Below are 14,810 nucleotides of genomic sequence, written 5' to 3'. Positions count from 1 at the left end.
CCATGGCTTGCTGGGCTGAGAGTTGATGTCTAGAATTCCCATTGAAACCGGTCATCAAGCAGGAGTTCCCAGAGGGCAGGTATCATGCCACTAGTAGAGGAAGTTATCAAAAGTGCACACTTGCGGCGCACGCACCCGAATAGTCAACAACTTCCATTTATATAGTGCTTTAATGTAGAAAAAAAGCCCCAAGGTGCTTTAAAAGTATAATCAGACAATATCGCAGCAGTGTGCCAGCACCTTTGAAAATGGAAGCGGGGACGGACGGTGGGGCTGCGGTGCTACGCAGTCCTTTTATGTTTGGGAGCAGAGTTTGAATCCAGCTCAGCTTTGGGTGCAAGTTTCATCCGACAGCTCTACATAAAATCAGCGCAGTCTCAACTCTGGGAGCTGATCTACACAAGATGGCAACTTCATTCACACCACGAGGTTAACACACGAGAACCAGAATGTCTCATTGCTGCAATGGGGGGTCTTTTAAGATTAGCATCAATGCAGATGGTTTGACATGAAACAAACGGGACTTCACGAAGCATCTAACCTCTGCTAGGTTTGACCCGATGTGAAGGCACCGAGGACTAAAAGTGAAGAAGTGTTCCATTCCACAGCGACTTCGTGACAACAGAAGTTCACCAAAAGAATCTGAAGAGAGTGTTTCAGATCAGAAACAACATTTTCGGCCCAACAGGTCTTTGCCAGTGCTTGTCTTCATGAGCTACTGCATGTAATCCCAAGCTCATCACTGCCCAGAGCTTTTAACACTCCTTTTTATCAAGAAACTATCTAATGCCCCATCAAAAAATAAATGGACTCTGCTTCAACAGTTTGTGGCTGAGAATTTGACATTCTAACTACCTTCTGTGTAAAGAATTCTTTCCTAAACTCTCCACTTCAATTCTCTGGTATTTATTATGTTAAATTTGTGCTTTCTCATTGCAGTCTCACTAACCAGTGGCAACAATTGGTCACTATTCACCCTTCATAATCTTGAAGGCTTCTATCAGATCGCCCCCGAGCCTAGAGAAAATATAAAATAAAACTGAAAAAATAGCCCAATTTACACTCAGGTCAGTTTTCAGACCCCAAGAGACTGACTTTCCTGTCTCGGTACACTCACCCACTCTAGAATTCAGAACCTGCATCTTTCCTTAAAGCTGACCCAACATTCACTACAATCTGTGATCAATTATTCCATAAATTCACAACTCTGCTTTAAGGAAGTGCTCCTCCAAAGTATTTTTCTGCACTAGTTCATGCTGCACTACTTCACGGACTCTTTCCATACCGCTTAAAACAGCGGTGCCATTCTCAGTGAAGGTCACTTCAAAGGCACACTGTAGATAAAGGAGATTTACAGCTGTTGGATTGTATGTTCATCCCACTGAGTTTTATATTTAAGATAATAAAACAAAACACACCCAGCTTCTGTTGATCTGTCCGACAGCTCCCTGCCCTCTCGATTATCAGCTCAGACGGGAAAGCTGGTGCCAGAAACCTGCCAAGGACGCAGGCCTTTGATGCAAAGCTATCAAAATTCACATCATGGAAGTCTGAATACAGTCTGCTAACACTAAAGGCCGCTCAGACATTTAATTTGGCCGCTGTAAAAGCCTATCTGGTGGGTCTGTGGAACCCTCGGATCAAGGGATTTCAAATATTTCGACTCATTTGTCTCCCAGAAGCTTGGGCACGCTTGATAAAATGCTCACTTACACAGTAACGACATTGCTCGTTGCTTTCAAAAGGTTTCAATTACAACCCAAGTGCTATGCAATAAGGATCTTAGCCCCCTCCAACAGCAAAGACCAATCTTATGTTACTGTGCAGCAAGCCAGACAAGGAGCAGTTTAGAATCGGAATGGAACTGCCAAAACAAAAAGTAACTATCGCCTTTTCCCGTCATATGATATCGTCTGACTATAAGTGGACAGAACCTACAAAACACGGCAGTGAGTGCAGCAGGTAAAACCCACACAGAAGAGTTGTCTCAGAGTCTGCCAAACAGCCAGAACAAATGCAGCAATGTTCATGTTCCTAACTTGTATCTAGGATTATTTTTAAATATATAAATGCGATTAAAATACTGATATTTTTTTATAAAAACAATTCACTGGCAAGGCCAGCATTTAATGCCCATTCCTAGTTGCCCTGATGTAGAAGTTTAATACAACTGGGTGACCACTTCAGAGTCAACAAGTTAGTGCGAGACTGGAGTCACACCTAGACCAGACTGGGCAAGGAGGGCAGGTTTCCTTCCCTAAAGGACATTGGCGAACCAGTTGGGTTTTTACGGCAATCCGACAGCTTCATTTACCTTTACTGGTACCAGCTTTTTATTTCTAGATTTTTAAAACGGAATTGAAATTCTCAAACTGCTGTGGCAGGATTTGAATTCATGTTCTCTGGATTATTAGCCCAGGTCTCTGGATTGCTAGTCCATTAATATAACTATTACATTACCGCACCTGATATCAATATTCTCCGTGCGCAGATTTTTGAACGGGCCGCACAGCCCAAAAAAAGAATTATAGGGCACCAGTGGCTGGCTCTCCTGAGCCTCGTGAACAATATTTGATTTATGTACTGCTGTATATACCAGGCTACTGCTGTTGGAACATGTTGGTGCAGCACCTCACCCCTTCTGCCTCAAGATTAAAAATAAAAACTAGAACACCCCACCATTTGGGAAAATTTCTGCCAATACAACAAATGAATCGACCATAATTTCCCTCCCAACAATTTTGTTCAGAGTATCGAGTCACTATAATAACACAAGGCAAGAGCAGAGCTAATAATGAACGATGGTAAGAATAATAAAATAAAATGTTAAATGATTTAACAAAACATGGGGGAAGAGCAGGATGTTTCAGGCGAAAGAGGACTCATAGGAAACATAAACTGGTCCATATGCTGGCAGATTTGTGCATTTCTGGCACTCAATTTTGCATTTAGAAAGGCTGGAGCAGGACACGCTCCACTTACAGCCCTCCCGAGTTCCCACTTAGGGATGGCCAATTAACGCTGGCATTGCCAGCAACGCCCACATCCCAGGAACGAATTAAAAAACAAACTTGCACAGTGAAAATTCTAAGAAACTAAAAGAAAGAAAAAGAACTTGCACTTGGATAGCGCCTTTCATGACCTCAGGATGTCCCGAAGCGCTTTACAGCCAATGCATTTAGCCGTCATTTAGTCCCATGGCCTCCAATATCTCATCCCTTAACTCCTCGTAATCCTTCTGCCCCTTTTTGCACTCATCTGATAAGGTTTGGAGGAGGTCACTACCCAGAGAAAACAGCAGCATTTTTGTTTGTTCTGCTTCAGCGCAGTCATTAACGCACGCTGCCTGCTCTATCTCACGGAAGTGCAGAGAGGGGTCTCCCTTCACTGTAAGCTTAGGGATATGGCTAACCATGGCTCTGAGCTGTTGGGTGCCATGCGGCACTACAAACTGGTTCTGCATGGCCCCTAGGTCCTCGCCATCGGCGGGCGGGCCATACCTCCGTTGTCGGAGGGGGTACACTGGTCCCGGTCTCTCTACCAGGGCTTGCTGGGTCTCCCCTAATGCTTCATCCTCCACCCCCACCTTGCTGCCAGACCTCCTGAAAACTCGGGGCTATGGGTGGTGGCCGTGAAACCTCTGGTTCCCTAACCAGTGTCGTTCTGGGAGCTGCCTGTGGGACTTCCCTGCTTGGGTTGCCGGTAAAATCCGACTGACCTGCCTTCGGGCTAATGAGGCATACCATGCCCTTCGCCCTCGCTAAAGCCATGCTCAAGCTTTCTATTTCTTGCCTGCAGGGGCCAGGATCTGCCTCCTCAAACCCCCGAGCGCAGGCCAGCTTATAGGCTGCTTTTACTTCGCCTACCTTTTCCTCCTGTGCCTTCAGTTCCCCCGTGAGGCGGCCAATCTCCGTCTTTAATCTCCTCTCTTTCTCCCTGGATTCTCTTGCCTGATATTCTATGTGTTCTGCCCTGAACCTAGCGCTCCCCTCCAGCTCAGCTATCTTGCCTTCCAGCCTTTCTACCCTGGCCTGGTGCTCACGCTGCACTTCAGCGGCCTGGCTTTCCATGTGCTCTACCTTCCCCCGATGGTCCCGGACCATCGCTGCCCTCTCCTGGCTTACAGCCTCCAGGGCCACTAGCACCTTCCCTTCCGCTGCAACCTTTTCCTGCAGCTCCCGGGACAAATGCCTTATTTTAGTTTCCTTACTGGCCACTGCTTGGTCCAGTATCAGAACCTGCTTTTTATTTTATAACACATAAGTCATACCGCTTTTTCAATGCCCTTGTGGCGCTCTTTACTAGCCGTCCACTGGGCGGCTGCCTCTAGGGGACGCTCGGCTTTTAACATATTGCTCACCCACTTTTTCGCGATATTTACCTTGCCGCACACATAGGTAGACAACCTTTCCTCCATTGCGGATTCCTCCTCCGCACCACTGTCTGCCTTGTTACACACTTTCGCCTGACCTCCTGGCTGGCTCGCCATTTCTGTAGGGGATTTTGTTCCAGGGGCTTATTGTAGGTCAGCCAGTTATGTTTTCCTGAGCTGCCCTGCCCGCTGTGCGGTTGCGAATCGCTTTCCCCTTCCTGATTCTGAGCTCAGGACTTATCGAGTGGTAACAAGGACAAACGAACAGACCAGTGGATTGGTGCAAGGAAAACCAATGTTTATTAATTAGAAAAGCTAACACTACAAGAAAAACAGTATTATACAGAAGATAAAAGAAATCGTTATGGATGCAATAGTTTTACACTTAACAGGAGAAGAAACGGACACAACGAGGGAAAAATTCTAAAATCACAATTTTGTAATACCCCTTTAACTCCCACCCTTACACCTAGCTAGGTTGTCTTGTGACGGCCAGAAAGATAATGCTCACCGGTGAAACAGATGAAAAGGCCTGGCCCTTGTGCCCCGCTGCTGCCGTCAAAATGTGCTTGCGATGCTTTCTAGATGGTTTTCCTTCTTGGTTGCTAGCAGACAAACAGGACACTGGGCCGAGGCGGAGAGAGAGAGAGAGAGGTGCTGGGCCGCCCCAGTTATATCCTCTCGGCAATGGGTCATTATCGCGCCTCATCAGTCCGTTCCATTGTCCGATTTGGGCTCGAAAACGTAAGACAAGAGGACCTTGATTTTGGCCCATTTACGTTGATGGCACCGATCAGTACCACAACTGCCTTTCCATTGTTTTCTGAATGTCCTTAATTGTTCTGAATGTTCCTCAATTGTTCTGAATGTTCCTCAAGCAACTGGGACTATCTCCGCCCGAACTTAGATTGTGTAGGCAAACAATTGATAACCTGCCTCAGGGCGTGAGTACAACTGAGCTTGCCTCACTGCATTGTTCAAATTAAACATGCAGTCTGTGAAGCTATCAGAAAATCCATATGGATGCCGCAGGCCCTTTGGCCATGTGTCTGACCGCTGCCATTTTGAGAGGCCCTGGATTTCTAAAACACAGTCACTCCAAGGTTTCTTTAATAACTCCAATTAATCTTCGGGGGGGGGGGGGGGGAAACATATGAAATTTTGCGAATCCCTTCAACAGCCACTTCCTCCCATACTGCCTTCTCTCCCTATATGGAAGTACCTGGCCCCCACACGATGGTACCAGGTGACCCCCACCCTGCCCTCCAAACCATTCCCTCCCCATGTGGACAACTTCCAGTGATTCTCCCCTCAACTTCCCTCACCCATTTCGGAGTACCCGACATCCACACGGTGGTGATGGCTCAGCTGGGATTGAGAACTTAGTTTGTGGGGAACTGCCGCCACAACCCCACAGTCCATAAACAGTAGGAATTTAAATCAAAGAACCATTTCACCAGACTTAAAACACTCGTCAACAAGAATCAATCTTGCCCTGTAGGTCTTCCAGCTGTGTTAACCAGTAATGTTTTAGGTTTAATCTAAAGCTAGCATTCTAAAGCCAAAAGGTAGAAAACCATAAGCCCCAATCATTGGTTTGGATGCACAGATACATATTTATATACTGCAGTATAATCCAAATGACTATTATTGATCTAAAACAAAGCCTTCACTTTAAGTTTCAAGCAATTTAATACACGTGTGGAACAAGCTGCTTTCTCCAACAATCAACAGATACTGACCTCAGTCAGATGTTCATCTTAGATAGCTAGGCTTCTATCAATAGAAATATGTCATTCATATTTTGTAATCATTTGTAATGATTCCCATGTTACTACACACTTGCATCACGCAGTACATAGCCACAAGCAATTAGGTTAAATCTTCAGAGCTGAGGATGAGGGTGTAAAATGGCTGGTGTAACTGAAGCAGAGCAGAAGGTCCCAGCTTTGATCCTCATTCTGTCCTGAATTAGGGGCCTCGGCTGGCCGAGCTCCCCAAGCTAGTGAAGGTGAGATTTTTAAAAAATCTCAGTCCCTGCTTCTGATTCTGCTGTTGCCATTTACACCATCCTTTGCTTATTTATTGTCCCATGACCACCCCGTTTTGTCATTTAATCACTCCTGCCCTCCACCCTATCATAGACCTTTATTCTCTCCCACCCCACTTCTTCCCCTGGCTCTGTACTTGCTTAAAAAGTTACATTTCTAACGCATGCGCAGAAAACCGTACAAATAATCACTCCGTTAAATCTCTAACTTCTTCCAGTTCTGATGAAAGGTCATAGACCTGAAACGTTAACTCTGTTTCTCTCTCCACAGATGCTGCCTGACCTGCTGAGTATTTCCAACATTTTCTGTTTTTAAGCCCTGCTCCTGATTCCTATCCACTGACCCTTGCTGGAAGTCGAGAGAGAACAGAATTGGGCTTGGATGTGTGCGATATAATTCACAAACAAACAGTCTGTGGATGCTCACCAGCTAGGTTGAAACAAATAATGGAAACCTAGCTAATAACAACAGAAAATGCTGGAAAAACTCAGTAGGTCAGGCAACATCCGTGGACAGAAATTTGAGTTGACGTTTTGGGTCGAACCCTTCTTCAACACCTAGCAGCGATCTGCCAGCTCCACGAGAACAATACCCTGGCAAGTTAGCACTTTCAGAGGCACAAGTTTTAGGAGGGGGAAAACTGATTTCAACCGCAAGGGAAGTTAACTTTGCATATGGAATGCTGATATCAGTATTGTACTGTACCACTTATGTATTTCTGTTGCTCAACTCCACTCTTCACCTTGGGTTTCAACCAATTGCAGAACCAGAATTTGAGCAAAAATGCAGTAACAAGCTCACAATCGATCACTGAAACCATTCACTGTTGAAGTGGACATCCCAATGAACATTTCGCTCTTAGAGGAGAGTTTCTTTAGTGCCTCACCACGGGGAGAAAAATCCAAGCGGGGGGGGTCAACCCTGGAACACGGCAGCTTCAATCGACAAACTGAACTGAAACGATTCCAAGAAGCCACAGCGCCTCTTTACTCCTTCCCCAGGGTCGGAGGAATATTGAATGTACTCCGCAGATGTGAATGTACACGACAGAACTTTCAAATCTCAGGAGGGTCTGGTCGGGTCGCCCAAGGAACAGGCAATAAAACTTAAGCATCCTTCTTTAAAAGTGAACTGAAGATTTCTAGATGCTTTGCTGCAGATTGTCGAGGAAGAGGAAACTGTCTTGGCACATTTCAACCAGTTCCAATGCTTACTCCAGATGTCTAATGACTTCCTCATTGACACTGAACAACTTCCTTCCACAAACTGCAATATAATTATAATAACAGTGGTTACTATGGTGCTTCTAGCCATGAGATTTGCATAAAAGGCCTTCATCGACACACGTAAATTTCTAGTACAGAACTGGAAAATGAAACATGCGATTTAGACTCAGAAATCTCTCGCTCACTAGTTGGAAGCCGTGTAGAAAAGAATGGACGTGTACTTGTTACATGACCCCTTTCTATAGTGCGTCAGTGGCAAAAATAGAAAAAGTGTATGTGTGTGTGACTGGCGCAATGGCAATTTATCATGCCCCAGTCAACAAGGTGGAACATCTATTTTAAAGTGAAGATTTTCAGTTCTCAGTACTTGTTAACACTTTTATAACCAATTTATTCACGGAATATAGCTTAATATCTTGACATGACTTTGGCCAGGTGTTCTTAAATTTAATTATACAGTATGTGGATACAAGGCAGATACTCGCACTCTCTGAACACCATTATTAGTAACTGACAGCTTAGAACGCCAGAAGTGCAACGTTTTCATGTACTTTTGCACCACTGATATACTATTATACGGTGCTTTTCACCTACAAGGTAGTTGGATCATTGGGGGTTGGGTCACCCAGTCACTGTGATCTCCTCAAGCTTGCTTTATCATATTTGGGGGTTGGACAGCAATCTCCCCAGAGGTTTCTTGCCTCGCCCGTGTGCACGTGGAGGAAGAGAGAATGGGGGTGGTGTGCGGAAGTTACAGGCACGACGGACCAGCTGGACTTTTCCTGTCCTTTTCCATATGTTCTGACCCGTTACCCATCATTTAAAAGGTTGCTCGAGTTTGCCATTTGTCATCTCTTTTACAAACAGAAGTCAACTTAATCACAGTATAGTACAGCACAGAAGGAGGCCGTTCGGCCCATCAAGTCTGTGCTGGCTCTGTCAAAGAGCAATCTAGTTAATCCCACTCAATGGTCCTGTTAAACTGCGCAGCAGTCTGGCGGTCCTGCGCAGGCTGCTCAATGGCTTTACAACTGAAATAACCGCTCGTGCACGAGCCATTGAATGGGCGGCGCAGTCAGTTAAAGGGCCCACTGTATGAAAAAAGATTCTTCCAGCTCCCACTTCATTCTAATAATGAAGATAGGGGAGTGTGCCATCGCAATTGTGATTAGGTCAGTGTTGGGGTACTGTGTGCAGTACTGGGCACCTCATCGCAGGAAGTAGTCACGGAAAGGGCACAGCTTATATTCAATGGAATGATAGCCGGACTGAAAGGTTATAGTTATGAAGAAGGGCTTGAAAAATTAAAGCTTTCCCCTGCCTTTTTCAGAATTAGAAAAGGCTTTGATGGGGTAATGAAATCTGTAACAATGGGTATAAACTCACTGGAAGAATGAAGGGGAAGCTATATTTTTTAGAAAGCTGTTAGAACTTGGAATGTTTTACCACGAGTGGCTATTGAAGAACGCAGAGCATTTCAAAAGATTGGATAATTAATTATAAATAAATTGGACATGTAGCAGAAGAATATAAAAAACCTACCGGGCAATGCAATTAGATAGCTCGAGTTGAGAAGCTGGCACCAGCAGGGGCACAATGCACCAAACGGGCAGCTGCTATGCTGTAATTTCAATGATTCTGTGACCGTTGCACTGAAGTCATCAGCATTAGCGGTTAGTACACTTGGCTTTGTTGGATGAGAAGGTCTTAGGCTACTTTATGTATTAAAGTCTATATAAACAAGGCTCATCCTAATCAATTAATTCTGAAAGTGCAGCGTGCCAAAAATTCAACGTGAGTGTTGCCTGCAACCATATTCTATTCTCACGAGTCCAAATCAGTTTGAGTAACACAAGGACACTTTGTAAAGTACTGCAATCCAAAGCAAAGGACTCTACAGAGAAACTGCTGTGGTGCCAGTGGTGATCTTGGTGTATAAACTTACTCACACACACACTTGGAACCGGAGGATATCACAGCACAGGAAGAGGTCATTTGACCCATCAAGTCAGTCTCTCCCACTCTCCTGCTCAATCATCTTACCTTCTAAAAGAGGAGTTTTAAAAACGTATTAGATAGTGGTTAATAATTTATGGACTCGATTTCAACAGCAGTTACGAAAGAGAATGTCACATTCTAACCAGCCTCTTTGTTGGAGTACGACTGAACACTATTTAGAGTACGCGTGTGTTGAAGTAGATCCAGTTAATTCAGATAAAGTGTTTCAATCCACTGCATACTTTAATCCCCACAACCGTCATTTACTGCAAGTATATTCTATGATGAACAGAGGCAGTGCATCAGGATTGAATTGTGATCACTATATGCTGACATTTTAAAAGGAACAACCTTTTTCTTTGATGGAGAAAAAGAGTAACCAGTATAACCGCTGAAATCTTGCCAAGAATTTAAGAAAACCAGTTCAAAAACATAAGCCCCAACTTGTAGCAGAGCAAGCTAGAATCTTCACTTTCGAGCTAAAATACCAAGACTCGCTCAAAAAGCTGTTTACCAAATAAAGTTCACAAAGCACCTCCGCCACTAAAGCCAATACTCAAATTCGGCACGGTGCCAAATAAAGGGCATAAACAGAAGCAGATGTTTGTGCTCAGTGCGCAGGTATTGTACATGGTGCGTTACAAAAACTATAGCCTGACATTTAATAGATTCCAACAAGTACTTTGATCAGTTCCAAAATGTCTCGAGCAGCCCACAGTCCCTAGTAAGAGGGCTCAGCAAGCACAGTACAGCAGAGAATGAGTTTCTGGTCCCTGTTTGAAGAAAAAAAACCAGTAATCCAGCTCCTGTAATTACAACAACTTGTATTTATACACCACCTTTAACATAGTTAAACGTCCCAAGGAGCTTCACAGGAGTATTATAAAACAAATTGGACACCGAGCCACACGAGATATTAGCGCAGGTGACCAAAAGCTTGGTCAAAGAGGTAGGTTTTAAGGAGTGTCTCAAGGAGGAAAGAGAGGCAGAGGGGTTTAGGAAGGGAATTCCAGAGCTTGGGTCTTTGGCAGCTGAAGGCACGGCCACCAATGGTGGAGCAAGTGAAATCGGGAATGATCGAGAGGAGTTTAGAGTGCAGAGATCTTGGAGGGTTGTGCATTATGCTTTTATAAATAGGGAGGTGCGAGGTCATGGAGGGATTAGAAAACAAAAATGAGAATTTTGAAATCGAGGCGTTGTTTAACCGGGAGCCAATGTAAGTCAGCGAGAACAGGGATGATAGGTGAATGGGACTTGGTGCGAGTTAGGACACGGGCAGCAGAGTTTTGGATGACCTCAAGTTTACGTAGGGTAGAACGTGGGAGGCTGGCAGGGAGTGCGTGGAATAGTCAAGTCCAGAGGCGTGGATGGGGGTTTCAGCAGCAGATGAGCAGAGGCAGGGATGGTGTCGGGCGATGTTACGGAGGTGGAAATAGGCGGTCTTCATGATGGAGCAGGTATGTGGCCAGAAGCTCATCGCGGGGTCAAATACGACACCAAGGTTGCAAACAGTCTGGTTCAACCTCATACAGTTGCCAGGGAGAGGGATGGAGTTGGTGGCTAAGGAAACGGAGTTTGTGGTGGGGACCGAAGACAATGACTTCGGTCTCCCCAATATTTAGTTGGAGGAAATTTCTGCTCATCCAGTACTGGATGTTGGACAAGCAGTGTGACACTTTCGATACAGTGGGGAGGTCGAGAGAGGCGGTGATGAAGTCGAGCTGGGTGTTGCCAGCACACATGTAGAAATCGATGCGGTATTTTTGGATGATGTCGCCGCCAAGGGCAGCATGCAGATGAGAAATAGGAAGAATCCAAGGACACTGCAGTTAATACTGGGAAGAACCAGACACTTAATGACCAATTTAAGTATCAAAATCGGCTCAGTGCTAGCACTCTCACCGAGGGCCAATGTACCCCGTAAATTTTATGGGGTCCGCGGCCCATTCACAATTTCATGCAATTCAACATGGGAAAAGCCGGTCCCGGGCCCCTGATGTGCAGCTTTCTTGCAACTCCAAAGTAAATTATGCCAGATTCGCCATGGTCATCAGTTGGGAAGCCCGTATTTAATCGCAGCCTGTGCAATATTTGCTGAAATATCGGCAATATTTTGGAAACGGTACAAAAGCCGAGCTGTAATATATTCTGGACACCATTACCATGGGAACGTAAAACACCCACACTAAAATAAAGACAGAACAAAAGCACTTAGAACTGGGACCAGACCGATCCAATGCATGACTGGCACAGTTCCATTCTTTGTTTAATGTATACCGTGCTCCCAACAGATTGTGCAACTCTGCACGACTGCCAACACCACATGCTCTGCACCTGCCCTGCTTGAAACAAACGCTGCCACTGTACACAAGTCAAAGTGATCATGACCCACTTTCCCACACAGCTCCAGAAGACTTAAAAAGCAGTATACTTTCCTAATGAAAGATTTGCAAGTTTGAGGTCAGTTTCAAGAATGCTAAGCCAGCCACCCGGTCATCTGAGCGACTGCTAGGAATAGAACCATCAGATTAATACAGTATTTACACACCTGTTAAAAATATCGATTAGAAATAAACAGATACAAAAATCAAACAGACTTACAGTATTTACTGCAAATTTCAACACAGTTCCGGCAAGTCAGAAGACAGATTTTAACACACAGCTAACCAAGTTCAATACATGTAACGTTTCTGTAAAACACTCATGACGACACACCTCTATTGCAGAACAAAGTTCCATGGCTTGCTGGGCTGAGAGTTGATGTCTAGAATTCCCATTGAAACCGGTCATCAAGCAGGAGTTCCCAGAGGGCAGGTATCATGCCACTAGTAGAGGAAGTTATCAAAAGTGCACACTTGCGGCGCACGCACCCGAATAGTCAACAACTTCCATTTATATAGTGCTTTAATGTAGAAAAAAAGCCCCAAGGTGCTTTAAAAGTATAATCAGACAATATCGCAGCAGTGTGCCAGCACCTTTGAAAATGGAAGCGGGGACGGACGGTGGGGCTGCGGTGCTACGCAGTCCTTTTATGTTTGGGAGCAGAGTTTGAATCCAGCTCAGCTTTGGGTGCAAGTTTCATCCGACAGCTCTACATAAAATCAGCGCAGTCTCAACTCTGGGAGCTGATCTACACAAGATGGCAACTTCATTCACACCACGAGGTTAACACACGAGAACCAGAATGTCTCATTGCTGCAATGGGGGGTCTTTTAAGATTAGCATCAATGCAGATGGTTTGACATGAAACAAACGGGACTTCACGAAGCATCTAACCTCTGCTAGGTTTGACCCGATGTGAAGGCACCGAGGACTAAAAGTGAAGAAGTGTTCCATTCCACAGCGACTTCGTGACAACAGAAGTTCACCAAAAGAATCTGAAGAGAGTGTTTCAGATCAGAAACAACATTTTCGGCCCAACAGGTCTTTGCCAGTGCTTGTCTTCATGAGCTACTGCATGTAATCCCAAGCTCATCACTGCCCAGAGCTTTTAACACTCCTTTTTATCAAGAAACTATCTAATGCCCCATCAAAAAATAAATGGACTCTGCTTCAACAGTTTGTGGCTGAGAATTTGACATTCTAACTACCTTCTGTGTAAAGAATTCTTTCCTAAACTCTCCACTTCAATTCTCTGGTATTTATTATGTTAAATTTGTGCTTTCTCATTGCAGTCTCACTAACCAGTGGCAACAATTGGTCACTATTCACCCTTCATAATCTTGAAGGCTTCTATCAGATCGCCCCCGAGCCTAGAGAAAATATAAAATAAAACTGAAAAAATAGCCCAATTTACACTCAGGTCAGTTTTCAGACCCCAAGAGACTGACTTTCCTGTCTCGGTACACTCACCCACTCTAGAATTCAGAACCTGCATCTTTCCTTAAAGCTGACCCAACATTCACTACAATCTGTGATCAATTATTCCATAAATTCACAACTCTGCTTTAAGGAAGTGCTCCTCCAAAGTATTTTTCTGCACTAGTTCATGCTGCACTACTTCACGGACTCTTTCCATACCGCTTAAAACAGCGGTGCCATTCTCAGTGAAGGTCACTTCAAAGGCACACTGTAGATAAAGGAGATTTACAGCTGTTGGATTGTATGTTCATCCCACTGAGTTTTATATTTAAGATAATAAAACAAAACACACCCAGCTTCTGTTGATCTGTCCGACAGCTCCCTGCCCTCTCGATTATCAGCTCAGACGGGAAAGCTGGTGCCAGAAACCTGCCAAGGACGCAGGCCTTTGATGCAAAGCTATCAAAATTCACATCATGGAAGTCTGAATACAGTCTGCTAACACTAAAGGCCGCTCAGACATTTAATTTGGCCGCTGTAAAAGCCTATCTGGTGGGTCTGTGGAACCCTCGGATCAAGGGATTTCAAATATTTCGACTCATTTGTCTCCCAGAAGCTTGGGCACGCTTGATAAAATGCTCACTTACACAGTAACGACATTGCTCGTTGCTTTCAAAAGGTTTCAATTACAACCCAAGTGCTATGCAATAAGGATCTTAGCCCCCTCCAACAGCAAAGACCAATCTTATGTTACTGTGCAGCAAGCCAGACAAGGAGCAGTTTAGAATCGGAATGGAACTGCCAAAACAAAAAGTAACTATCGCCTTTTCCCGTCATATGATATCGTCTGACTATAAGTGGACAGAACCTACAAAACACGGCAGTGAGTGCAGCAGGTAAAACCCACACAGAAGAGTTGTCTCAGAGTCTGCCAAACAGCCAGAACAAATGCAGCAATGTTCATGTTCCTAACTTGTATCTAGGATTATTTTTAAATATATAAATGCGATTAAAATACTGATATTTTTTTATAAAAACAATTCACTGGCAAGGCCAGCATTTAATGCCCATTCCTAGTTGCCCTGATGTAGAAGTTTAATACAACTGGGTGACCACTTCAGAGTCAACAAGTTAGTGCGAGACTGGAGTCACACCTAGACCAGACTGGGCAAGGAGGGCAGGTTTCCTTCCCTAAAGGACATTGGCGAACCAGTTGGGTTTTTACGGCAATCCGACAGCTTCATTTACCTTTACTGGTACCAGCTTTTTATTTCTAGATTTTTAAAACGGAATTGAAATTCTCAAACTGCTGTGGCAGGATTTGAATTCATGTTCTCTGGATTATTAGCCCAGGTCTCTGGA

General features: G+C 44.5%; 1 protein-coding gene across 1 annotated transcript in view; it reads right to left on the bottom strand.

Moving 5' to 3' along the window:
* Window positions 1–14,810, bottom strand: part of LOC147105002 (leucine-rich repeats and immunoglobulin-like domains protein 2) — a 121,334-nt gene that overhangs the window by 86,814 nt on the left and 19,710 nt on the right. The gene's annotated exons all lie outside the window — the stretch shown is intronic.

The sequence above is a fragment of the Somniosus microcephalus genome, chromosome 18 (genome assembly GCF_052327205.1).
Source record: "Somniosus microcephalus isolate GS21.2 chromosome 18, FLI_Smic_1.0, whole genome shotgun sequence".
Classification (NCBI taxonomy): Eukaryota; Metazoa; Chordata; class Chondrichthyes; order Squaliformes; family Somniosidae; genus Somniosus; species Somniosus microcephalus.
This window is presented reverse-complemented; position numbering and strand designations above follow the sequence as displayed.